Raw genomic sequence first — 27,523 nt, forward strand, 5'->3', positions numbered from 1 at the left:
TGGCATTTTTTCTCTCTGCACTCCTCCCAACAGTCATTCTGCTTGTGGTCACTGCAGTGGACACACCACCTGAATGTCTGCCTCCAGGCCCTGCAGTCATCTGCATGGGATTCCCACATGGCATGGCTGATGTTTCCTGCCTTCATGCCATGTTTGCAGGGATCTTTGTAATACATAGTTGGTTTGCCAATGGCCCTAGAGCCTGTAGAGCATGGTTCTTGTGGATGTAAGTTGCCCATGGCTCACTTTCACACAAGCTTAGTAGACCTTCATCTTGGTACTGATTGTTAGCATCACATACTCCCTTTCAGAGAGGCGAGCCATTGCCGTAGCTGCCTTGCCAAGACGCTTGTGCAGCTCAGCTTCGATGGAAATTTTGCTGATTATGGTGGAACCCAGGTAGGCAAAATCATCTACCACCACAAGTGTGTGGTCACCAATGGTGATGCACAGCATGCTGGCGACATCTTGACCTGGGATGTTGGTCTTCCTCAGGCTGGTGGTGAGGCTGACCTCCATGGGCAAAACAGTTCAAGAGTCTCTGTAGAGCTTCCTTGTGCTGGAGTGCACTGTCAAGCCTTCATCATCTGAAAACAATATCTCTCAGATAAGAACGTCATGTCTTCTCTTAACAAATCTCACCTTGCAGAAAGTTAGAATGTGAGTGATGGCTTGTAGCTGGGCTACAGCGTAGCTTTCCTTTAACATGGAGTACAACTGTAAAAAAAGGTTAGCTAGTAAAGCATGGTACTGGATTCTTGCCACTCCTCTCCCAACTTCTTAACTTAAACGCCTTGTAGCTACTGTTAGTTTGGTGGCCTAGTAATGCTTCGGATTTGTACATTTGCTGCCTGCTGGGTCAAGAAGTAAAGAAGGGCTTGAGAGCTTCATTCCTTTCTGAGCAACATTCTATAGGCCGCATACCAGAGATGGGTGGGGAAATAGAGAAATGTGAGTGGAGCAGTGCATGCACATTCACATATAGCCCTCTTTGTCCTCCATCCTGTAAAGCATTATCAGAGTTCAAGCTTATATTCCAGGCAAATACAGTTGGGATGTGAAGCAGGGTCAGTGAGGGCTGTGGCTTAGGGAATGTGCCAGGGTCCAGAGACAAAGGCCTTGGGGGCCACATTAAGCCGCTGAGCCTGAGGTTCCTCATCCCTGGAGTAAATGATAAACATTGATAACAAAAACCGTTTCAGGATTGTTAACGTAAACAAATGATTGAGTTGATTGATATACAATGCTTCATTTAAAACATTATTATCTCCCTATGGGAGATAATTAAATTCTCAACTTTGAAGCAAAACATAGCAACACGAAGCAGTGCAAAGCAGCAAAATACTACTTAAAATAATATGGATGAGGAATGGCCTGAGATGATCATTGAAATGGCATTGAGAAAGGCATCCATCAGAGTTTGTTATTTGCTATCCAGATTGAAGATTTGGCCTCTGAGCTTCCTCCAGGCCATCTAGTTGTTAAACGGAATGTCTATTCCATAGAATATTTTAATTTTAGAAGAAAGGTCATAGTTTCCCTGCCAGAGCTCATGAAGAAGAATTGAATAGGCAGCAACAAGGAAAGAAGGAAAGGAAGAGTAAATGATTCTCTGGACACATTTCATATTGATCAATGACTAGAATAGAATTTTCCATATTTTCTTTTATGTCAATTCCAGTACCTGGGTCGGTGAACCCATGTAATACGTGTAGGCCATGGCTATCATCTAATTAGGCGAAAGAGTAACTAGGCCCCAGGATTTCCCAGGATTTCATTATTGTTATTGTTGCAGGTCAGGGTGGTTACAACATAAAATCACAATAGAAAAACACAAAATACAAGCTTCTTGATGGCAAACATCTCCAACAAATCTGAGTCGTGTGATTATTCCTGTCTCCATGCAGCACACAACAGCCTTTCTGGTCAAGCTGCAAAAGGTCGGGTCTTCCTTTAATAAACTTCTCTTCCAAGAGAGCAATTTCAGGTGCAACACAAACCCAGGAAAAGATGTCATCCAAATCATTATGCCACAGCTGTATTTCTGCTTATACCAGGGGCTGGAGGCATTAAATGAGGAGGACACATGCAAGTAGCAGGATTCTCTTTGCCTACAGCAGGAGCAGAAGAAGGGTTATAGAAGCAGTAATTCTCAGCCAGCCATGAACACAATACCATAAAACAGGAGCAGTAGTGCTTGAAAGAAAACTTCGGGCTTCTGATGGATTGAAGAAGGTTGTGGCTTTGAAAAGGATTTAGAGTTTCTCACTTGTAAGCCTCCCCTCCCTCTCCTGTTTCACGTGTTTTGAACTCTATTGTACACCCACAGAAAGGATGCATAAATATTGAATGCCATCAACATTGTCACCCGCAACACCAGGAGAAAAGGGGGGAAATAATTTCAAGAGTTTCATTTTTCCCCTCCATTGCAGAAGCTGTTTAACATTTCTTTCATGGATACTGGACGGCCAGTTTCGACTCAGAGAGAAGCACAATTGAAGTCACTGGCATTATCAGATTAGAGGATGAAAAGGAAAACCAAACCTTTGTTCCCTCAAAATAGAGATCAGAAAAAACTTAGGATGGGGAAAGGGGTCCCTGAATCAAAACGCGTTACATAAAAGCAGGACAAAGCATGTTTTCAATCCTAAATTCATACTCAGAGTGAAACTGCAAGTTAAAAGAGAGATGTTATCTACTGGGGGGAAATGCCAGTTTGGTGTCAAAGTCTCCTATACCCTCAAAATCATGCATGGGGAACCTCAGTTATAAGGCCAAATGCAATCCTCCTCTGTGTGCCTGTACAGAATAAATTCTGTATTTGTGTTGCCAGAAGCATCTTCGTGCTATATGGGAAAGCGAGTGCCAGCTGTTAAAAGTGCTGTCTTGGGCACGACTCGAAAGGCTGAGATTTTATTTTTCCTGGCATCATTAGACTGTTTTCCAGTTGTTGACTTGTAACATGCTGTATAATGACAAAGCATGGAAGACAGACCTGCTCCAGGATAGCCTCCATCTCTTTTAATAAGCATTTCCACCACAGCAGCTGAATATTGAGCACAACAGCTCAACCCTGAGGATACTAAGGGGATATATATATATATATATATATATATATATATATATATACATATATATACATATACATACATACACTCATGGCTGGCTAGTAATACAGACAGGAAACAGCCTCATTGTCAAGATTTAGTTTCCAGATAGGAATCATCCCAGCAAATAATGAATCCGTTTCTTTACTGTGTGTATAATGATGGAATTTTTATTTATTTTTTTTGAGAGAGAAATATGCAGAAACACTCCTACCAATTTCTCAGATTAACAAGCTAGTATGGAAAATGCAGAGAAGTGATTTATTTTCATCCTGCTTCAGGGGAAACAGCTACTGGACCAAGTGCAGTTTTCCTTGCACACCTTTTTCCAGCCCTGGGGTATTACTGGGTTAAGGCAATATTCCATCATCTTGGCCTGGCGGGTCCTTGGAGGTTGTCCTTTAGGCCTGACATGCACATTTTGGTGAACACTGGACAGCCAGACTGAGGTGGGCATCTTGGCTTCACATACTCAGGGCTCATATATTTATGACAATGGATATTTTAATGTATTTTTGTTATGTTAATAATTAAATATGGGTTTTCTTGTGCTTCCCATGTATATAAATTGCTTCAGGATCCTTTGGGTACTAAAGCAGTCCATAAATGGAAATAATAAATAAATAAAATTTTAAAACAAAGCCTTACCACACCTCCTCTGGCAGTCTCCTTAGCCAGTTAAAAATAGGAAGCCTTTCTGGCCACCTTGTATTTTATTTTTATTGAAAGTTTAAAAAGTACATAATTATATGTGCACTAAACATGGTGAGATGTAAATAAAAGAGAGAGGAAGAAAAATCATGAAACAGAACCCATGTAGAAGGGAAAATAAAGGGGAGGGGGGAACCCAAAGCTGTATACTTTACAAGGTTGTTATTGTACTTCACCAGATCTTAACCTATTCCCCTGATATTACCTTGTAATATTATTGTGTTAAGTAGCAAGCATCAAATGTCTACACTCCCACCCACCCTCAAAAAAGATAAATAACAGAAGGACTCCTGCCTTCTGAAAGTGGCAGAAAAAATATTTGCCTCTGTTACTGGGGGCAGAATAAGAGTTTCACAAAACTGATGATTTGGGTTTTGCCCAGCATTTGTCTGCTGAGACTGTTCTGGGATGAGCTCTAAAATCCGGTGTCAGGCAAATTTGGGAGTTTGTAGAATTGCAAAGCAGAGATTACGGCACCTTTTCGTTCCATACAGAAACTCCAGGTAAGGATAAAGCAGATATCTGCTGAGTTGCAGCAGGATTAAGGAATACGCAGTCAAAGATCTAAATCATGCCTCTCTTTATGATGTATCTGTGAATTATGCTCTTCATGCATTTGTAATGAGGGAGCAGAACAGATGGGGAAGGTTTTAGTTAAAAATAAAAAAGGAAATATTTATTTTGAAAATGACTGCTGGGAGATTATTTACTATGTCAAGATTCTTTCCTTGCCTCCTACTGCTGCTCGAGTTTGGCCCGGCTGCAATATTAAATGAAAAAGGCAGGGAAACTTTCATTAAGGCTCATTTTGTCAGGGGATTCAAATGAGTGGGTTTTTTCTTTTTCTTTTGAAGAGCAAGCCGTTGTTGATTCAAGAAGACTGTTAAACAAGTTGCTTATTAGACTTCTTGTGTGGCAGCACTTTGATTAGCGGAGATGGGAATATATGATTCTGTGAAGGTTGAAATAAACATTCAAAAGCAATTCAAAATCTTAGCAGGGGGGTAGGACAAAATGAGCGGGATCAGTGAGATGTTGCACCAAATGTGACAAGATGAGAGTTAGTTAGCTATTATGAGTTGCTTCTCTGTAGAAAAGTGCCCTGGGCAATGTATGTAAGATTGAGGGCACAAGAAGAAGGGGACGACAGAGGATGAGATGGTTGGACAGTGTTCTAGAAGCTACAAACATGAGTTTGACCAAACTGTGGGAGGCAGTGGAAGACAGGAGTGCCTGGCGTGCTCTGGTCCATGGGGTCATGAAGAGTCAGGCACGACTCAGCGACTAAACAACAACTTATATATATGTATGTATATACAGATGCAAAGATTAATGCAATTTGTAGGAAACTCTATGAAATAATTTAGGAAGCTGCCTTGCATTAGGTCAGAGTACTGGGTCATTCTGACTGTGGTGCAATCTGAATGCAGCAAATCACCAGGGAAGCAGGCAGAAGTTCTGTTATGGGAAGTTCTGTTAGCTGTTATTGAATCACTTTATCTGGCAATGTCAGTGATCGAGCTTGGAACTTCCTACATGTAAAGCTCCGTCAGTCAGCAAAAGACCCTCCTTCCCAGGAAAAGCATATCAAGCACTAATGAGTCACTTGTTGGAAATGAAACTGTCATGGCAATTCAGACAGCTTTGCGAAATGAAAGAAACAGGTTGTGTGTTTTGGGAAGAGCTGCAAGCCCTCATCTCTCCCCCCCCCCCAGTCTGCACATACCTGTATTAATCACCAGGGGCAGCCAGTCAAGGACCAATTACCTTCTTCATGGGGCAGTGGAGAGCAGTGGTTGCAGCTTGATATGGCTGTGGCGGGATAGGAATCCTCCTTTGGCTCCAGCATGGCAGTGGGAGCCACTTCCTCTTCCGCCAGCGACGCTGGCTATTTGTATGCACCTGCAGGCTTTCAGCCAATCACAGGTGAGTTGGGTGGCGTGGCTTGGGAGTGGACCAGAGAGGAAACCTCTGCTCTCTGGTCTTCTCCCCAGCGATAAATCCCTACTGTGTCTGAGCTCCAGTCTCAGTTCTCTTTAGATTTCCCACCCTCCCCTTATTTGTGAGCTACCTGAAGGTAAGTGAGCTAGCCTGCAAGGAGGACCCTGCTATGGAAGATGTATTTGGAGCCAGGTAGGAATTTGGAATCAGGTCTAAAACCTCTCGAGGCACCACATTGGTTACACTTGTCTGAAAGTTTAATTTAATACTGAGGGCATTTCCACACATCCTTGACTGTTATGTTTTGGACGATGTATTTGGAGCCAGGTAGGAATTTGGAGTCAGGTCTAAAACCTCTCGAGGCACCACATTGGTTACACCTGTCTGAAAGTTTAATTTAATACTGAGGGCATTTCCACACATCCTTGACTGAAACATATGAAAATTGTGTGGCCAGATACTTCATCCCAGCATTACTGGTCTGCCTCTCTAGCAACTAGAGCAGGGGTTGCTAGTAACTCCTATGGTACCCTTGAAAAGTCTCAGTAAATCACTCATCAAAAATCCACAGTGCTTGAAAGACTGCTTGCACTTCCTGCTCAATTCTTTATGCAGTTGTATGGCCTCTCCTACAAACCCCGATGGCAACCATTTTGTATCGTGCCATTTTGTATTATATGCTGGCCACATCATAACTGCCACCATAACTGCCATCCACAGCACTCAAATTCCAAATGTGCTCACTGGCCCCAAAAGATTCCCAACCACTGGACTAGAGGCTGCTTACAACAATATTTTATGTTTTCAATGAAAATGTCCACAATTTGAAAAACAAACAAACTAAACAGTAACTGTAAGTAGAAGCTGGCATTAAACAATGCCCTGACTAGCATTTCACCCAAAGGGCTGACTATTCTTATCACATCTCTCCTCTCTGTTCCTGAATAAGTCTATGGATGTATCAATTTAACTGGCGATGAAACCTTGCTCCTCCCCCTCCCCCCGAAACCCACAGTTGCATCACAAGAGCTGTAACCTATACTTTCCCCTCAAATGTTAACTTTGGAGAATATTGGTGTCAATGTAAAGCCTTGGAGAGACATCTTCAGTTTGATCAAACTGTTTTCATTCCTCAAAAACTTATTCAGAGTTTTCACTTAAAGCAATTCTATGGGTCTCATTAGCTATTGTGAGACCTTATGAAATACAGGAGTGGTTTAAGCAACGGGGTGCTAGGCAATTTCTTTGTTGTTTACTGCTGATGCAAAACTTTGTCAGGAGGATGAACAATTCAGTTGAATGGCTGCAGGCATTTCCGGGTGAGCAGGCCTGCAAAATAGCCTCAGGTTGTATTAAATATACAGGTATGCAGGTTATGGCTTATTGTAATTTATTACAAAGTGTTTCCTGTAAAGAAAGATATACAGCTGTTGAACATAAAGCGCCTGGCTGTGAAATGGATTGCAGAGTCACTTGCCTATTGATTTCCAGACACAAAATTAAAAAGAGATTATTTGCTGTCCACAGTACAGTGGCCAAGAAGGGCAAAATGTGGAAACTGGTAATCCCCTAACCAAGGAATATATTAGAGATTATGTGTGAGGCCCATTCTAAAAAAAGAGAAAGAGCTGCATCACAATATACCACGGCCCTGGGGCAACCCCCCACCCCCCAAAAATGCATAACACCAATTCTTTACTGAACATTTAACTTCTAAGGAACGAAGGGGGGAAGGGGGTGCAGTTATAAACAATGGACTCAGAAGAAAATAAGATCTCAAAGGGGTCTCCTGAACTCCAATTGACAATAGCAATTGAGTGAAACAGAGCCTTTTGCAAAGCTCTTTTGTAAAGAAAAAAGAAAAAAAAAGAATTGCTTAGAAAGAAGACAACATGAAGCTTTCCAATATGTGCAGTGCAATTCTATGTATTTTTATTCAGTAGTCCAGTTCTGAGATTTGATGACAGCCCAGATTCTAAAGACCATGGGAGTACATAGGAACATAAAAGGTAAAGGTAAAGGGACCCCTGACCATTAGGTCCAGTCGTGGCCGACTCTGGGGTTGCGGCGCTCATCTCGCTTTATTGGCCGAGGGAGCCGGCATACAGCTTACAGGCCATGTGGCCAGCTTGACTAAGCCGCTTCTGGCAAACCAGAGCAGTTCACGGAAATGCCGTTTACCTTCCCGCCGGAGCAGTACCTATTTATCTACTTGCACTTTGGCATGCTTTCGAACTGCTAAGTTGCCAGGAGCAGGGACCGAGCAATGGGAGCTCAACCCATCACAGGAATTTGAACTGCCGACCTTCTGATCATGTATGGCTATCCATGACTCGTACAAGAGACAAGCTCCAACTTGCATCGTGAGTCTCTGCTTATAAATGGACTGCCACATGGAGCCAGCCACCATAGGGATCTATTGAGCTCTTCCATGCAAATGACGGCCATTTCGTATCCAAACTAAGTAAATGAGAATTCAGATATCAAGTCCTTGAGGAGTAGAGTAATAGGATATGGTGGGCATGCTTTTGAGAGCACATAATGAAAATAGCAGATTTTCTTTTTCTATGTTTCCCATGGCTCTTTCAGACTTTCTTTCAAGACGGTAAAAAAAAAAAAGTCACAATATGGATTAGATCAATTTAGGGGAGCTTTTGAAAACTCCAGATTCTGGGGCAGCTGCCAACAGAGCCTTTCAACAGCATGCATATTTTAAAATAAGCAAGCATTGAAATGCATGACACACAAGGGAAGCTGGCATCATTTCTCATTCCTTCTATTCAAAATTATTAGTGCAAACAATGCAACTGTGGAACTTTTATAACGTTGATCTTGGGTTTGTGAGATATAATAGGAATAGATTCTTTCCCCCTATTACTATTTTGTGTAATGTGTTGGGAGCGGGGGAAGCAACACTTGCCTTACCATAGGAAAGATTCAGAAAGCTTGAAAGACTTGAAGATGAAGGAAAACTCTATGGTGGACCACCAGATTGTTTTAAAATGTATAGAAAATGCTGGCAGACACAGTGGAATGCTTCAATGTAGTGACAGTAGCCAAAGCAAATGGAATAAATTTCTCCTGCTATGGCAGGCATGGGGAACCTGTGGCTCTCCATATGTTGTTGTAATCCAGATGACATCAGTCCCAGCAAGCATGGCCAATGATCAAGGGTGATGGGAGCTGTAGGCAGCATCCCTCCTCTAAGACCAAACCATTCATGAGACAAGCTTAGGAATCTGCATCAGTGGGGAAATGATTGCGCTTTGAGGCCCCCAAGACCCTCCCCTGTAAATAACTTCACATGGACACAAATTTTAGTTTAATTATTGGGCAAATTTTAGGCCACAGCTTTATTGATTACAGCAAAGTGAGCAGTATTGGCTTATGCATTGGCAACAGACTATAACTGACTCCTGCCTCTCTGGCTGGTAGCCTGAAAGGGTAAAGACCAAACGAGGGAGCAACATCGCTGAAGACCAACCAAAGTTCACCCTGGGGTTCCTGTGGTCCTGGCATGGCCCTTGCCCCTCAAGTGGACTTTGGACGAGATCCAGGACCCCCAGATTCCTTTACCCCAGATGCCCTATTCCTGGAGAGGCAGGTGATGGCCACACCTCCCCTCCCCCACATTTCAATAAGCCAATGCCTAACCTCCAAACCTTACAAGTTGTGATGATTGCTGAGGGGGTAAGCGAAAACCAAGTGGCTATAGCCAATCTGCCAAATGGAAAAAATTCCTACCCAGACCCTGTTCCAAACAGGTGACCCGATCCAAAGCAAGGCCAAAGCAGCAACGCCTAATATTAGGAAAGGAGTACGGGTGTCGGGAAGCGCAAAGCAAGTGCTTCAAATTACGTCGCGCTACTGCCTTTATAAGACCCTGGGAATCACGCTGCCTCACGTGATTGGCCCAAACAGCCTGGTGTGATCCCAGGGCTGAAAGCTAAGGCTTGGGCTACACCCCTAAAAATTAACCCTGTAGGGGTGTCCTAGGGGTCCGCGCGCAACCAGGACCCTCAATAAGTTTCATGATGTTGATGGAAAGGACTATCCATCAACTATTGCAAAGGGAGATCTGAATTATTCATGGGGGGTGGGGGGTGGGGTAGAATGGGCATTTAAAAAATCTTAATCATGAGGCTTGCCTTGGCTGCCTTTCAGTTATAATCCCATTGTAGCATGTTTCTTTTGGACAACATAGCTGGGATTGCCAAAGGATGACCAGGCATGGAGTCTCTACTCCTTCATTTCTCCCACCTTTCCTTCACCGCTCATTCCTCTTTTACACATTAGCTTAGCACACAGCAAAATATACTAGCAATGGCCACCAGTGGTGTAGCATGGATTGCTAGCGCCTGCGGCACATGGAGGGTATTGGTGAGAGGGAGGGAAATGAATGAGTAGGCATGCACATTAAAATGCCTAACAGTGTCTGCCTCACCCAGGAAATCGCAACTACAGAGATAAGAAGAGAAGAGTCATTCCATTGTCTGGAGAGGTTACTTCCTGGTTCACATGGAGAAGCCCAGTGATAGAAGTGCTAAATTTTGCACCCTAACAATGATATTATTCATGATGAGAAGTGAACCAGCATCAGGCATTGATCAGAAATGCAAAACAACGGCGCAAACAACTTGAGATGAGTGAATTCCTTGCTGGATAAATCCTTTGTCCTTTGAGCTTCTTATCAAAGCTCTCTATGCTTCCTTCAAAGTTCTGGGAAAGTCTTGGCTGAGTAGCGAGTTCTTAATATAGTTTGAATATTTGCTTTGGGCAGCATTTGGTGACAATTCTACCCAGCATTACAGGAAAGAACAATTTTACTTTATCGGAATATTCTTTTTTTGTGGGAAAATAGAACAGTGTGCTTTCTTTTGAGTAGTCTGTTGAGATACCATCTGGGCCTAGAGTTTCGACTGCTCTCAAAGATCTTTAATTGCATCCTGTGTTTCTCTATCTTTTTTATTTTTTTTATTTTTATGAGAGAGCAGATTGTGCCAGCATTTTAGCCCATTCAAGTCAGAAACCACAACACGCCTTTCTGCAGTTAGCTGTCATCCATAAAATTGCCTGAGAAATACATGTAGAAAAAGTTGGCTCTGGGATAAATTAGAGATTTAATAGAAATGAAATTGAAAAGATGTCAAACATTTCTTTTCTTTGCTCATTTCACACCCTCCCATCTGCCAAAACATGGACATAAAACAGTACAGAACTAGGCATTAGACTAAAACAACAGATCTGCCTATAAGTCCAGATAAGTTCTATTTAAGTCCATAATCATTCAGCATTGGGATAGAGGGGGGGGGGGATGCTCTCAGTGATTTCAGTTCATATTGTGGGGTAAATCTACTTTGGGGAACTTTTTTGTTTAGAGAAAAGGAGACATGGTATAGGGTTTATAAAATTATGCAGGGCACGGGGAAAGCAAAGAGAGAAAAGTTTGATCCCTCTCTAATACTGCCAATGTTTTTTATCTGTTCATAATTTATCTGTAAATATTCAATAAACCATTTCCATTCTTTTACCAAAAACATTGTTATCTTGATTTATTATTCTTCCGGTACGTTTTGCCATTTCTGCATATTCCATAAGATTTTGTATCCATTCTTCCTTTGCTGCGGCTTCTGCTTCTTTCCAATTTGGGGGCAAGTACCGGTAACATTCTTGCCACTGTAGTCGCATACATAAATAAGTTTCTATACATTTTAGGAAGTTCTGTCACTATAATTCCCAAAAGAAAACCTTCTGGTTGTTGTTGTTTTACAAACTATTTTAAACATCCATTTCAATTCATTATATCTCATTTCCCAGTAAGCTTAAACCTTACTAGAAGACCACCACATATGATAAACAGAACCTTTTTTCTCTTTACCTTTTGAACACTTATTTGATTTTGATCTATACATTTTTGCTAACTTACTTGGTGTTAGATACCATCGATATATCATTTTCATATAATTTTCTCTTAGAACATAAGTTTGATCCCTCTCTCATAACTTGTGGACTTCCAGTGAAGCTGAGTGTTCTGAAATCCAGGACAGAAAATGTTTCTTCATGCAGTGCGCAGTTAAACTATGGAGTTCGCTCCCCCAGGAGGCAGCTATGGCCAACAGCTTGGATCATTTTAAAAGAGGATTAGACGAATTCATTCAGGTAAAGGCTGTCAGTGGCTACAAGCCATGATGGCCATGCTCTGGTTCCGATGACAGAGACAGTCTCCTTCTCTGCAGGAGGGGAGAGTGCTTTTGTGCTCAGGTCTTCCCACAGGCATCTGGTTGGCAACTGTGAGAATAGGACCCTGGACTAGATTGACCTGGTCCTGCAAGCTCTTCTCAAGTAAAGAATTAAATCTCATTCATTCCGGGTGAACTCGTTTCTCTCTTCAAATTGCCCACTGGAGACTGGAAGGCTAGCAGCTGAATGACAAAAAAATGTATCTTCAGAATTGTCTTATGTTACAAATGCTGATCTCAAGTCTGGCTGGATTCCTGAAAAGGAACAATTCACATCACACTGCAATAGTTTGCTTCAGATTCCACATTCACACGCTCAAGAATGATGCTGTGTCCTCCATTCCATTCCTTTACTGTTTACCTGGCTTGCATTTATCCTGCATCCCAGATATGCTAACAGAATTTCCAAAATTAATTCCAGACCGTGTGCTCTTTGAAGTAGCTTTCAGGCCCTTTATTTTTTTTCCCCAAGTAATTTTTTATTATTTTCTTTAAGTATTCTTTTCCCAACAATCCATTATTACCACAATATATTCCCTTTGACTCTGCCGAGTCTTGACTTCCCTCCCTCCCTCCCTGCAGTTGGTATATACATCACTTTCTTATCGCGTATATTATTCTTATATCTCTACTATTTTACATTGAAGGTATTAATCCAGTCCTGCTAGTGTCTTTAAGTTTTTACAATTCTCCTTTAGATATTCAGTGAATTTTCTCCAATTGTTCTTGTATCTCTGGTCTTCTTGGTCCCGGATCCTCCCCATCAATTTGGCAAGTTCCACAAAATCTGTCATCTTCACCTGCCACTCCTGGATGGTTGGTAAATCTTGTGTTTTCCATTTTGGGGCCACTAGGGTTCTTGCAGTGGCTTTCAGGCCCTTTAATTGATTTGCATCGTTCCCTTCCATTCCCCATTTGGAAGCTCCATTTGGAAGCTGCTGGAGGGAGCTGTTTACATATTTTGGGTGGGCTGGATTGCCAGTGTGAATGGGCACAAATGCATAGTTCTTCCAAGTTCTTCAACCTAGTAGTCACGTTTTTCCAGTAATGCACTGGGGAATTGCTGTGTGTTGAACATACAACACCAATCCTTGCCCAACTGAACTGGCTTCTAATTTTTATGTGTCCTGTGTTATTTGTATGATGTTAGCTGCTCTGAGCCTGGCTTTGGCTGGGGAGGGCAGGGTACAAATAAATTTTATTATTATTATTATTATTATTAGTTTATGGGCCCAGTTCCAAAATGCTGGCTTTGACCTATAAAGTCTTACACCATTCAGGACCACAATACCACAATGCCTCTCTCCATATGAACCTACCCAGACCCTGAGATCATCATCTGGAGGTCCGGAGGGAAGCAACATAAGAGTGGACCTTTTCTGAGGTGGCTCGCTCCCTGCTTGTGGAATGCTCTCCCCAGGTAGACTTGCCTGGTGTGTTCATTACATATACTTAGGTGCTGGGCGAAAACATTCCTCTTCTCCCAGGCCTTTGGATAATTAAACAAGCTATGGCCTTTAAAACTGGTGGTGGGCAGTGTGTATTTGTGTGTTGTAAACAGCTCTGTTATCTTCAAATGAAGTGTGACATAAAATTTTGATGAATATTAATCATTATTATTATAGTCGTACCTTGGTTCTCAAATTTAATCCATTCTGGGAGTCCGTTTGACTCTTGAAACAGTTCAAGAACCAAGTTGCAGGAGCTTCTTGCAGCCAATCGGAAGCCGTGGAAGCAGCGCCGGACATTCAGCTTCTGAAAAATGTTCAAAACCTTCCGGTTTTTAATCGTTTGGAAGCCAAAACGTTCAAGTTTAAAGGTGTTCGGCTTCCAAGTTTCCACTGTACTAGTATCACGGTGAAAAGACACATTCCAGCCAGGCAAAAGCACTCAAGGATGGGCACAGAACAGGACTGGAAAGAGAGTCTTGAAGGCCAAACAGAGAGGCATGGAGGAGTGAATTTGGTCCCTGAGCTTTAATGTATATGCTATGGGTAAGTTTGATGTCTGCAGTTCTTAGAAAACCTTCCGATCACTCCAGTGCTATTGCAAAAATGCCACATATTAGAGAAGCCTGCAATGCTTTTCAGTGTTATGTTGTTGTTTTGCTTCCCATATACATTTTTTAAAAATATATAGAATGTGGCAGCTGTCAAAGTGTCATACTTCAAAGAGAATTACAGTGGATACTTAGGTCTCTGCAGCATGTGGGATAAGTTGATTTGGCCTCCAGGACATATAATGACTTAACAGGGATCAGACAGAGGTCTATAAAACCATGATTGGTGTGGAAAGAGAGACGAAAGATACGATTTTTCACTCTCACAGTGGAAGAATGTTGAGGACTTACAAGTAATTTGGCAGTAGGTCTTGGCTGACCCAAAGGCAAGTTTTACACAATGTATAATTAACCTGTGAAATTAATTACCAAGAGGTATGGTGAATTTAGTAGCTGTGCTGAATGCTCAAATTTTTTTGTTTCAGTTTTTAGGATTAAAATAGTAAGCAAAGTAGAAATATTCCAAAGAAAGAAAGAAAGAAAGAAAGAAAGAAAGAAAGAAAGAAAGAAAGAAAGAAAGGTGTTTGTTTGTTTGTTTGTTTGCCACTTAATTGCCAAAGTGACTTCCAAGTGCTTTACAAGTAAAAAACCCATCAGAAATAATATGAAGGTACATAATTAAAATACACAGTAAAACTATTCCATTGAAACATGAAGATAAGCATCTACAATTCAAATGTGCAATAAAAAAGCCCGTTGAAACAGAATGATTAAAACCGCAATTAAAGCAGGAGGTTCAGGTCAACATGCTTAATTAGGAAAATCTTTACTTTTTTTCACGTGTTACACCCCTTACCTGCTGCTTGGGAAATGTTTTGCTGTGGTTGCTGTTGTTTTACTGATTGTTGCTTATTTCTTTTTTACTTGATTGGTCACATGAGTAGCCCCAGCAATCATCAGTGGTGATGTGGAGGCATACTAGTCCAGTAGCTTTTTTTCAGAACAGCTGTTGTTGTTGTTGATAATAAGAAACGTTTGAAAACCAAAAAGCAGTGGGTGGTTGGCAAAATCCATTGAAAAAATTGAAAAACATTCAGCGGAAGCCGTTTGAGTTCTGAGGCGCATTCAGAAATGGAAGCAATTACTTCTGGGTTTTCGGCGTTCAGGTTCCGAACCATTCGGATTCCGAATGGAATCAAAAGCTGAGTTTCCACTGTAAAAGGATCAAACTGAGAAACAAGGACACAGAACTTGAAAAAAAAATATACCCTTGAACTCCTCTTCTCTCTTCCCAGCTGCTTCTGCTATTCTCAAAGCTATGGTCTGGGAAAGGCTCCCAGGGCTGGAGGGTAGGGCAAGACAGGTGGAAAAACCATTGTCTGGTTAACAAAAGCAATGACGCCATCTGCCAGAGTGCCAGGCTTTCCTTGCTCTGCCAAATGATAATGAGACTTTCAAGTGTTTTTGAGACACATGAGCAATATAGGAAGACAGAGGATGAGGGAGATCACCAAGCAGAGTCTCTGACTGGCAGCTTCTGTGTGCCTGTGGACTATTTCAGCTGAAAAAACCTACTGAAAAATCTCCTGGCAACCTTGTCGCTGAAGAAGCCCAATGGGCGAAACAAGGGTATATCCTGAGAACTGGTCTATCATCAGCTGCCTTATTATTACTAAGTAGTTCTTTTTGTTACACTCTCAAAACATAGGACTATGCAGAAGGAAAGTTCGTTTGTTACACTTTTAAGACATAGGATGATGGGGAGGAAGATATCAGCATGAAATGGCATTGCCAACAGGAACTGTACGTTGTAATCGTTGGACTTGACAATCTTTGGACTTTACTATCCTTGGACTTTATGACAATAAAAACATATAGAAGGTTAATAGTAATATGATATGTTATTGCCATCAGGAACAGTGCTTTGCATTTTTTTGATATGATTGTTGTTGTTGTTTAGTTGTTTAGTCGTGTCCGACTCTTCGTGACCCCATGGACCAGAGCACGCCAGGCACTCCTGTCTTCCACTGCCTCCCGCAGTTTGGTCAAACTCATGCTGGTAGCTTCGAGAACACTGTCCAACCATCTCGTCCTCTGTCTTCCCCTTCTCCTTGTGCCCTCCACCTTTCCCAACATCAGGGTCTTTTCCAGGGAGTCTTCTCTTCTCACGAGGTGGCCAAAGTACTGGAGCCTCAGCTTCAGGATCTGTCCTTCCAGTGAGCACTCAGGGCTGATTTCCTTAAGAATGGATAGGTTTGATCTTCTTGCAGTCCATGGGACTCTCAAGAGTCTCCTCCAGCACCATAATTGTAGAAATTTAAAAACCACAGTAGGCTTAACATAAATCTTGTGACATGTACATAATTGGAACAGAAACTGTAAGAGTAGAAGTATACCAAGAAAACCGCAACGGGATAGGAAGGAAGTCAAGGCGTGATCCAACGCAATGTAAATAAGATGATGGTACCAAAGAATGATTGTTAAGAGTGTTTGTTTTAGTTTTTGACTGTTTGTTTTGGTTTGTTTTCTGTTTTCTGTTTAACTGAAAATCTCAATAAAAATAAAATTTAAAAAAAGCATGAATTCTTTGGCGATCAGCCTTCTTTATGGTCCAGCTCTCACTTGATATGATTAGATTACCATTTTATTAGATATAATGTTATCTTACTTTATAGCCAGTTATGTGGGTGTTGTGGTATTCTTGTAGCCTTCCATTTATTTGGCAGGGCCCCTCTTTCTTGGTAGTTTAAATGGAACCACTTATTTGCAACATACAAGTTCATTTTATAATTAAATGTTTCACCAGCATTACATACTTACCATGCTGCAAATTACTCTGGCTTCCTATAGTTTGGATTGCTCTGATGACTTTGAAGGCTAGCCGACACGTAGGGAGAGATAGTCAAATGAAAATGATAACAGTAATTCTAATTCATTGCAGTCGTTTCACTGTCAGCCATCATGTTCCATGAATAGGATGCGTGGAACGATTCTTCATCCTCTTTTTACATCCTGTCTTAACGCCATGCATAGCGGTTGGCTGCTAGTGCCTTGGTAGTCAGTGGCAAATCAATCCAATTATTGGTGTCACTTGTTTATTTGCAAATTATTCCAGTGACAATCTGGTCTGGCAAAACACACTAAGTGCTCTAATTAAAATTGTCTGGGAAGATGGCTTGTGGTTGTCATCGATTTGTTTATAGCGACAGCCCAGGCAATAGTGTGAGCCCTGCAAGCTTGGTGTCCTTGAAAATTCTCAAAACAAAACTGAGTAGAACATCCTTTGACATGGCACATTTTACACCTGGGAAAATAGCTATTTTCCATAGTTACAGATGATCTCTTTTGATTTGCAGCATATGCTTCATGGGAAGTGTGTTGTGCCTACACTTGATCTTCGCCAAAAGGCCAATAAGTAATGAGTTTTATTATGTCTGATGTGCTATGGGATAGGTGAGCAGATGGCTGCATGTGCTGCTGTTCAGGGAGGTCTGTCAGCAGCTGACTTCAGCATAATGTATAAGTGAGCAAAGAAACAAACAAAAACAAACAAAACCAGGATGCAAGATGCTTACATAATTTGTGCCGTAAACCTCTTCCTCGAACTCTTGCATAATTGGGGAACATGGCCTAGGAATTGGGGAGAAACCCACTTAATCTACACTTTCCAAAGCAATATGAAAATGGATTCATAGCCATCCTTTGAAATTCACACTTCTTTGAATTTTGCAATACAGTTCAGCAGCCACGTAATGTTGGGGGAGGAGTTAGCAGCCAGCATCAGTACCTCCTAGCTGCTTGCAATCTCTGGGAGCTCGTGACCAGGAGCTTGTAACCAGGACTTGGAATGTCTACAAAATCCAAGAGCAAAGTATGCACAAGAATGCATATATCAGTGAAAATGTCGTGCAAAATTGCATTACATCAGGGGGAAACACATTATATTGGGCAAAATTCCAAACAAAAAACTGGCGTATTAGGAGAAATTCACACTAAAATGCTGGTGAATTGGCATAAGGACATTAAAAAATAAAGAAATCACAAACTAATTTGGAAATGTGGAAAACTGAACTTAAAAGTGAAAAAAGAGAGAGAAACTGAAAAAGACATATTTGCCCATCCCATAACGGGGCATAATCTAGGCCCTTCAGCTGTCCTAGTCTGGAGCTAGTATAGGAAAAGATTGAAAAAAGAAATTGACCTAACCACTTCACTCTATCCCACTACTCGCTGGCTATCCAGAAGGTGTAATATGCTTTAAATTAGAATACAAAAAAGCATGAAGGAAACCATGGTAAAACAAAAATGGGGGGAAGTCCAGAGTTCTTGGAGCCCTGAAGGGCAGTGAAAATCTATGTTTACTTCTACCATGGCAACTTTTCTTACATCAGGGAGAATTTCTACACAGCATCTCTGCAATGAGTACAAAGCTCTAATCGGTGAGCTGGCAGGTTTTTGTATGTGTCAGTTGTTCCTCCCCAAACCATTACTATATAATTGGTCACTAAATCTATTGAACAAACGCAAAGGAACTTGGGCAAAGATACTGTGGATCTAATAATTCATGCCAGAATATTATGATCTCAAAGTGAATATTAAAAAGTGGATATGTACTGTATATCTCTTGTGGCCCTCCCTGACACATCTCCCCGGTGGCATGGCCTATGGGCAAGCCTCAGTCACACATTGAAGGCTGTAGGTCATGGGTAGGCAAACTAAGGCCCAGGGGCCAGATCTGGCCCAATCGCCTTCTAAATCCGGCCTACTCACGGTCTGGGAACCAGAGTGTTTTTACATGAGTAGAATATGCCCTTTTATTTAAAATGCATCTCTGGGTTATTTGTGGGGCATAGGAATTTGTTCATTTCCCCCCCAAAATATAGTCCGGCCCCCCCACAAGGTCTGAGGGACAGTGGACCGGGCTCCTGCTGAAAAAGTTTCCTGACCCCTGCTGTAGGTTCTGCAGCTCTGACCTGCTAGAATTGGCCCATTTGTGGATCTCTTCCCTGTATCTGTTGCAACCACACAACTGCATTTACATCTCTGGAATTTATTTCATGTGTGCATTTATTTTTGTGCACTCTTCATATCAAGAGCTGCAGATCGTAACTGTGGCTGTTCACAAGAGATGGTTATCCCTTCAGCAACATGCTTATCTCCACTATACATTACATGTCACTGGGAAAGCACATACTCTTGTCTCTAGATCAGGTTTGTGCAAACACCACAATGAGAGCTTTCAGGAGGCTTTTCAATTGCCTCCTAAAGATGGCATCCTCATTTACCTATTTTGTCTCGGTGGTGATAGCAATACTTACGAGCTGTTGCCAATAAAATAATTAGTTGACTTAAGCTGAGTTAATGGCTTTATTTCACAAGCCACATGTGTAAAAAATATCAGTTCTTCTTAGCCCTGCTAAATCTTCCCAAGGATGTCATGGCATTATGGATTTTGTTGTGGTTGTTTATATGCGTATTTTAGTGGTGTAAACCTATCATCAAGCTGGCAAGGTAAACTAAAATGATGATGCGTTTCTCCAGCCCATCACCCTTCCTTCTTCCCAGAAGCAAGGAAATAAAAATATTAGAGTTCTCACAGGATTGCAGGAATGCAGAGCAGTTTCTATCTTTAGCCTAGTATTACCATGGAACTGTGAATTCAATGCAGTAAAAGCCCATTTTCACCTAGCAGAAAGCCCAGTTGATTGAAATTACTGGGTGGTATCACTCTAAATCTGGTTTAAAGTGTTGAACTTATGGTTTTCTTATCCATCACACACAGCAGCAAGCTCTTCTTGTGAGTAATTGTTTTTTGTGTCCTGTTATTCTAATCTCTCTCTCTCTCTCTCTCTCTCTCTCTCTCTCTCACACACACACACACATACCTCCAACACAGTCTGTTATCTCCCCCCCCCCATCCCATTTCATATTCCCTAAGTGCAAAAAGAAGTGCTATCAATCCTTCATCTTTTGTTTCAACAGAAAAGCAATTGGGAGCTTTGTTTCCTCAAAGAGCTATTGCTTTTCTTCCTGACATGCCCAAACAACCAGTTCCTGACCACGTCAGCCACATCTCAACCACTTTCAGGTCATTCATAGATCACTGTGTTTCTCCATAGAAATGTGAGATCCAATAAACCAGAATTTTTCATCCTTGGGTCCCCAGTTGTGGCTCCCATCATTCCCAGCCAGGTTAGCCAATGGTTGAGGGTTGATGGGAATGCTGAAGTCCAACATCTGGGGACCCAAGGCACAATAAGGCTTCAATAGACATAACACTCTTTGTTTACAATAAGTGGGGAAGGGGGCAGGATTCCTGACAGTGGTGAGAATTGTGAGCATGTTCAGCAGAATATTTCTGGAACCCCTCTTCCAAAGTCCCATCTTATTGTGGAAAGGTTTGATGCGGAACCAGTACCTTCCGAGATGTTGGGAGAATGAGTTTCATGCAGACCCCTGCCACTGCTGCACTCTTAGCCCACAATGGATTGCTGTTTCTTAGTGATCCTTGTTGTGGATCAAACAGAGCTATCAGAATGGAATGGCAAACTTGCACGTATGAAGGCAAGTTCCTCTGACTCAAAAGTTTCATAATCTCAGGTAGCAGCTTGAACATAGGCAGAGTTAGCCTTGCAGTGGCATGTACAAGACCCTTCAGATTTTACACTGTACAGTATAGGTTGGGGATTGTGCCTGGTATTATTATTATTATTATTATTATTATTATTATTTATTATTTCTACCCCAGCCACTCTGGGTGGCTTCCAACATAAGATTAAAAATCCATTAGAACATCAGTCATTAAAAACTTCCCTAAACAGATGCCTCCCCATTCTCCTTCTGTGCACCCCTTAAATCTTTTATTGGGGTTTTCCACAACCTCTCAGAGAAGATTAGGTGACAACGTAGGCATGGGGGCGGGGGAGGAGAGGAGAAATGTCCCATTGTGCAAGCACAGGTAGAAATAAAAGGACTGGCTAAGAGCAGACTGAAACAGGAAAGGCTATGTCCCATTTGCCTAAATGGACCAGCCTACATTGCTTAGCTATGGTCTCACTCACTGTGGGGTGAGAAGCTTGCCATAGAGAGAGGTGAATTCCATTAGCTCAGCTCTTGAAGAGGTGAGGCTCTCTGCAAAATTTAAAAGAAGGAAAGCATACTCCTTATCCCAGCCAAACATTATCAACACACCCTCTTCCGATTTATTCATTTGTTCAGCAGATACTTGTTTGAAAGGAGGCTTGTTTCTACATTTTTGTATTCTCAAGAGCTTGCACATTTTCAAGAGATCGGTTCTTTCTCTTCCATTTCAAACCCACTACACACACACACACACACACACACACACACCTGGAACTGAGCAGCGGGCCCTGAATTTCATTTTGCTACTATAAATGAGATTATTGATTTAATGGAGAACACTAAACCCACGGCCTTATTCCAGTAAAATATATTGCTGGAGCATTTTAGAGAAATGCTTGGGATTAGTTATCTTATTTCCTCCTCCCTCTCTTACTTCATTGTGGAAAGTGTTAGAGAAGCAGTCTGTTTAAAAAGAATGGCATATTGGATTCCCATTTAAGATATATGTATAATCCTTCAGTGTGATTATTATTTTTAAGTAAATGACACACATTAGAGCTGACAAAAGAATTGAGTGGGGGAAAATTGATACCTGTCGCCTTATAAATGAATTATTAGAATATCTGCTTCCAGTTGTCTGAGAAATTTGATTCAGATTGCATTTAAAATGAACCTGCCTAATTGGAGCTTTCCAAAAAATACAAGGGTCAAAAAACAGCCATCCTTTAAAATTTGCCTTTCTCCGAATTTTGCAATGCAATTCTCCAGCCAAGTAATGTGTACCAGAAATGCATCTTCTAGGGCAAAGTGTGCATCACAGTGCATATATTTGTGGAAAAAAATGTGCAAAAATGAATGGAATTATGGGAAATCCCATTGGAAATTATGCATATTAGGCAAAATTGCATGCAAACACTTAGATCTGAGAAATCCAAATGTGAATGAATGTTCACGGGAGCTTTTTATTAATGCAGACTGATGTGAAAAAGGTGGTGAGCTGAACTTTAGATTGGAAAAAACAGAGAAACGGAGTGTTTGACAGATCACCCAGCCCTTCTACTGATGTTATGTAGAAGAGTGCCCACTTTAGATTCCACAGATTCTAGTTCCTGGGTGAAGTCAGAGAGGAGACAGCTTACATGCTGGCACTGGCGGAGGAAAGGGGGGGTGGGGAGAGTGCACTGCCCCCAGCACCATCGGAGACGGGGGTACCATCGCGGCTGCTTCCCTGGACACGCGCCATACACACCCCACCATACTGGGCGCCCCGCCCCCACAGGCAGCATGCCATGCCCCCGGGACATGTGCCAACCACACCCCGCCTGCTTTCCGCCCCCTGTGCCAGAGCATGCAGCTTCGCCACTGCAGGCTGGCAGACAAGATGGGGGAAGGTTCTGTTCCACCCTGTGTTTTGGAGTGGACCAATGCATTCTTCCCATTTGGTCCCGTGTGCAGATCAGAACACAAATCTGCAGATTAAGCCGCACAAAGAAATGTGGGGAATGGTGGTTGAGGATCAAGCTTTCTCCAAGGCAGTCCCTAGATTGTGAATTCCCTCCTCACAGAGCTGCATCTAACATTATCATTTCATAGCTTCTGCAGTATGCTGAAGACACATCTTTTACCCTTGCCTTTGGCAGTCAAATGTATGGATCTATAAGGAGATAGATGTGGACTGCCCTGAAACTTTATGATGGTGGGTAGGTGAAAAATTCAAATCATCACCATCTGATTTGCCCAAGGGTCCATGTACTTAAAGTGGGACGTGGGTGGTGCTGTGGGTAAAACCTCAGCGCCTAGGACTTGCCGATCGCATGGTCGGCGGTTCGAATCCCCGCGGCGGGGTGCGCTCCCGTCATTCGGTCCCAGCGCCTGCCAACCTAGCAGTTCGAAAGCACCCCCGGGTGCAAGTAGATAAATAGGGACCGCTTAACAGTGGGAAGGTAAACGGCGTTCCGTGTGCTGCGCTGGCTCGCCAGATGCAGCTTGTCACACTGGCCACGTGACCCGGAAGTGTCTGCGGACAGCACTGGCTCCCGGCCTCTAGAGTGAGATGAGTGCACAACCCTAGAGTCTGTCAAGACTGGCCCGTACGGGCAGGGGTACCTTTACCTTTACCTTTACCTTTACCTTTACCATGTACTTAAAAGATGGGATGCATTCCCATTCTTTCTTTTTTTTTTTAAGTTTTCTTGGTTTACAAAGTTATGCACAATGTCTCTTTTTTCAAGTTACATTTTCCATAGGTCAGTTTCATTTGTTGAGACATTAGGGTTACATTAGGAAGAAAAGGGGGGAAGAAGTGGAGGGGGGGAAGGCGAGTGGGGATGGGGTCAGGAGGCGATGTTTCTAATTTGCTTAATGTATGTGTGGGGTTTTGTGTCAGCATCGTTTGTGTGGGTTCTCTTTGCTATTCGCTTGTGTTCCTTTGGTGGTGAGAGAAATTGGGGTTGGCCTAGGGTGCGGTTGCTTGTTTGTGATTGGCTGTGGTGAACTTTGTTTTCATGTGTGAGTGGGGTGGGTGTGTGCTTTTGAATCAGGTTAGTCATATTGATTCATATGTTGTAGATGGATTCTTGTTGCTGTCTTGTTGGGTTGTGTATGTGATAAAGGGGAGCCATACCGGGGTGAAGGTATCTTCTTCTATTTGTCCCTGTGTCAGTTTCAGTTTATTGGTTGATTTTTCTAGTAGGGCTGTTTCCCATACTATTTGGTACCATTGGTCCATCCTTACTCCTGACAGGTCTCTCCAGTGTCTGGGTATGATGTTTCTGGTTGCTGAGAGTAGGTGGGTTATGAGTTCTTTGTTATGTGAGTGGGCAATATTGTCTTAGAATATGTTTAGTAGGGCCAGTTCTGGGGTAATTAGAAATCACCCCCCTTTCAAACATTTTACAGCAGCTTAGTGCAACTAATGCCTCCTCTGTGTCACCTGGTTAATAAGCTGTTTTGAAATGGTCCCAGGAAGCAGCTGTATGTCGCCATGTGCAGTCCCTTCCTGGGGAATTGTATGAGGAGAAGGATGACTGTCCTATGTACTTATGGTGGGGTTGCTGCCTTGATTTTCCTGTACAATGTTGCTGGCAGTCCACTCCTAGCTGACAGACTCCAGCAGCAGAGTTTATAACAGTCTTCCTCAATCTGGTTCCCTCCAGATGATTTGGACTGCGACTCCCACCAGCCTTAGGCAGCATGGCCAATGGGCAGCAAGAATGAGGATACAAGCTTTTTCACCCATGCAAAATCCTGGGGACTGTCACAAAAGCCAAAGCAGGCTTCTTTTCTCTCTCTCTTGCTCCTCCCTATATACCGGGTAGTTTGTAGCCTTGACCATTGGCTTGAGGCAGACTACTATTGGCCTCTGCCAAGCAATGCATTGCAGTGCCTGCCCTATAGAAAACAGCTCCCCATTATCTCCTTGGCCCCAGGGGAAGGAAGAAACCGTATAATGCAATAACATGAGTGATCCGTTCAATACTAGAAATTGTATTGCCATTTCCTGTGGTTTTGTAGATCCAAGTGCAAAACAATGCACATCACACAAAGAGAGCAACACACACGCAATATGAGGTTGCTTTGAGACATCATGCTTTGCAGTGCACTTTAGAATTCATTAAAACCAAGCCACAAGGATATGCAAAACTTCCCACTTCATTTTTGCAGCTTTTTCTATGCCGGCAAAAGGTGACCTCACATATTCAGGGCATTTATCTGCGGAAGCTGATATGCCATTTTCGCAAGGGTCAGATCTCCCGAGTTCTTAAATTAGTTCACATCTCAGCATCAGAACATGTTATCCTTATTTATTTAAAGGCAAAGGGGTGTGATTTCGATTTGGAGAATTTTCAGGCAAAAACACTTATGCCTCTAGAGTTGCTTGCAAGGTTGTGTGTCAGTGTGTTTCTCCAACACTGTTCTGCAGAAAGCACTGCTAATGTGCTACTTTGCAGGGCTGCTGCAACGTTGAAACTTCTGCCATATTGAAAGCTAATGCTACTGACCAAAATGAAATTGACAGACAGCACAATGCTATATGCGTTTACTTAGCAGTTATTCTTTTTTAGTTTAATTGGCCTTGCTTGAGGTAAGTAGGTACAAGAATACTGTCTGTTTTGTACAATTCTTTTCACAATGTGTGACAACCTCCCCACTCACCTCTCACTTTGCACAATTCCTCACAATTTCCCTTTCCTCCTCCCTTATGGCCAGGAGGAAGATTTTCAAGCTGTTCACTTTTATTTCACCACAGCTTCTTAGTTCATTTAAAGCAATCTGGCTTTAGAAACCATGGTTTAAAGTTGGCTGGTTTTAGCCACAGTTCATTGGTTAACTAAAAGCAAAAACCAGAGTTTCTAAACTCCTTCTTGTGACCATTTGGGAGAAGGAAAGGGGAGGGGATAAATCTAGGTTCATTCACATAATCCAAACGCCACTGTATCCTTGCATCAAGTAGATACAATAATACCTTATAAATTTTTTTTGTCATTTGTAAATGTAACTTTAAAAAGCGTATGTGTGTGTGCTTGTGTGTTTTAATGCATCCATGTCTGTTTATGCCAGAATGTGTTCCTGTGAGCATTACTAAGAGACTAAATCCTACCTTGGATCCCGAATGCCTTGGAACTCAGACGTTTTGGCTCCTGAATGCCGCAAACCCAGAAGTGATTGTCCTGGTTTGTGAATGATCTTTTGGAACCCGAATGTCCAACAGGGCTTCTGCATCTTCTGATTGGCTGCAGGAGCTTCCTGCAGCCAATAAAAACATTTTGGAAGTCGAATGGACTTCTGGAATGGATTCCCTTCGACTTCCGAGATACAACTATATTTCATTGATAGCTTTGACAGTCTTATTCCTGTATGGGGCTTTTTTGAAGGAGGGGGCAGAATTATATTGAATCCAGAATTGCTTCCCCAATTGTCATTTCAGGCTGCACACATTGCATTGTATTTTTTTAAAAAAGGAATATATGCTGCTTTGATTTATTTTTGTAATAAAAAAAACAAGCTATAAATAATAAACTAATTGTATTCATGATGCCACAGAAGTAATACATCTTCAAACAGCGTCTGCACAAAACTGATGCTTCAAGTTAGTCAATCTGTCATTATGGAGCATTTTAGGAAACCACTAAATGTAAAAAGCACCTCAAATTAACTCTCTCAATCTGTCTTCTTCCCCTAACCCATGAATATTCCTTCACTTCGCCTCTCTAAGGGAAAGAAAAGAAAGCTCGCTTCTAACTTCACTATGCGCAATAAAATGGAAATAGTTAATTGCATTGGCAACAAAGAGTGACTTCTTTTTAGCAAGCTTGTGAAATGACAAGATGTTGCTTGGACTCTAGAGATAAGGTACCCATGTGTTACTTCGAATTAACTGCTGTAGCACAATAAATTTCAGAGTTTAGATTAATTTGAAGCCCGGCGCTGACTGCTAATTAAGCAAGTGGAAGAAACTGTTTTAACTGTAAATGAAGCTGTATACTTGATGGGGCTTAGGAGGTGAAAATTTGCACAAGTTGGGTGCTTTGTGGTGACAGCTGAAAATGTCAGTGGTCACCAAGTTTCCATAGCCAGTTGGTCATGTGCAGACAACCTAATGCAGGCAGAGTCCATCACTGTCAGGAACAACCAGGACTAGAGCTGGGATTGACATCAGTGCCCACCTCCCTCAAGCAGTTCCTATGGAGTATCAGCTGCCACTTGCCCTGACGCCCCTGAGCAGGGTGGCCATCAATGGGGGAAGGGTCATAACTAGTGGCAGAGTACCTGCTTTGCATGCATATGGTCATAGGTTCAATCCCCAGGTACTAGGGTTGGGGATGTTCCCTGTCTGAAACCTTAGAATGCTGTTGCCAATCAGTGCAAGCATTATTGGGTTGGATGGACCAATGGTGTGACTGATTATAAGGGAGCTTCCCATGTCTAGGGGCTGGACTGAGGAGGACTGGTGCCCCCCCTGCTCCTGAACCTCCCCAAGAACAGGAGAACAGTATAGATTTAGAACAGTGGTTTGCAGAAGGCCATAATTGAGAGGCTGCAGAGGGGGAAAGCTGGGAAATATTGGGATAGGAACAGCAGGAGGAAGACGCACCAGGGGAGGGACAGCTGACAGATTCAGTGTCTTTGGAAAGCATTCCTGAGCCCCCCTCTCCCAGGACTAGGCGAGCATTGAGAGTAGAACAGCAAGTGCAGAGGCAGAAAGCTCAAATTAACCAGCACAGAGATTTCATAGAATAGGAGAGATGTAGGGGGTGGGACTTTACTCGGAGCAACGCCATTATTTAATAGTGACTGTGCTGACCAACTTAGGCTTTATCTTTCTCTGTGAATACTGAATAAATTACGTGGTAAGAACTTTTCTTGTTTATCTGCTTTTTGGCTGCCACCGGCAAAGGGATCGGATTCCCTGAAGTCTGACGGGAATATATATGTTGGGGACC

The sequence above is a fragment of the Podarcis tiliguerta genome (genome assembly GCF_965153285.1).
Source record: "Podarcis tiliguerta genome assembly, chromosome: 17".
Classification (NCBI taxonomy): Eukaryota; Metazoa; Chordata; class Lepidosauria; order Squamata; family Lacertidae; genus Podarcis; species Podarcis tiliguerta.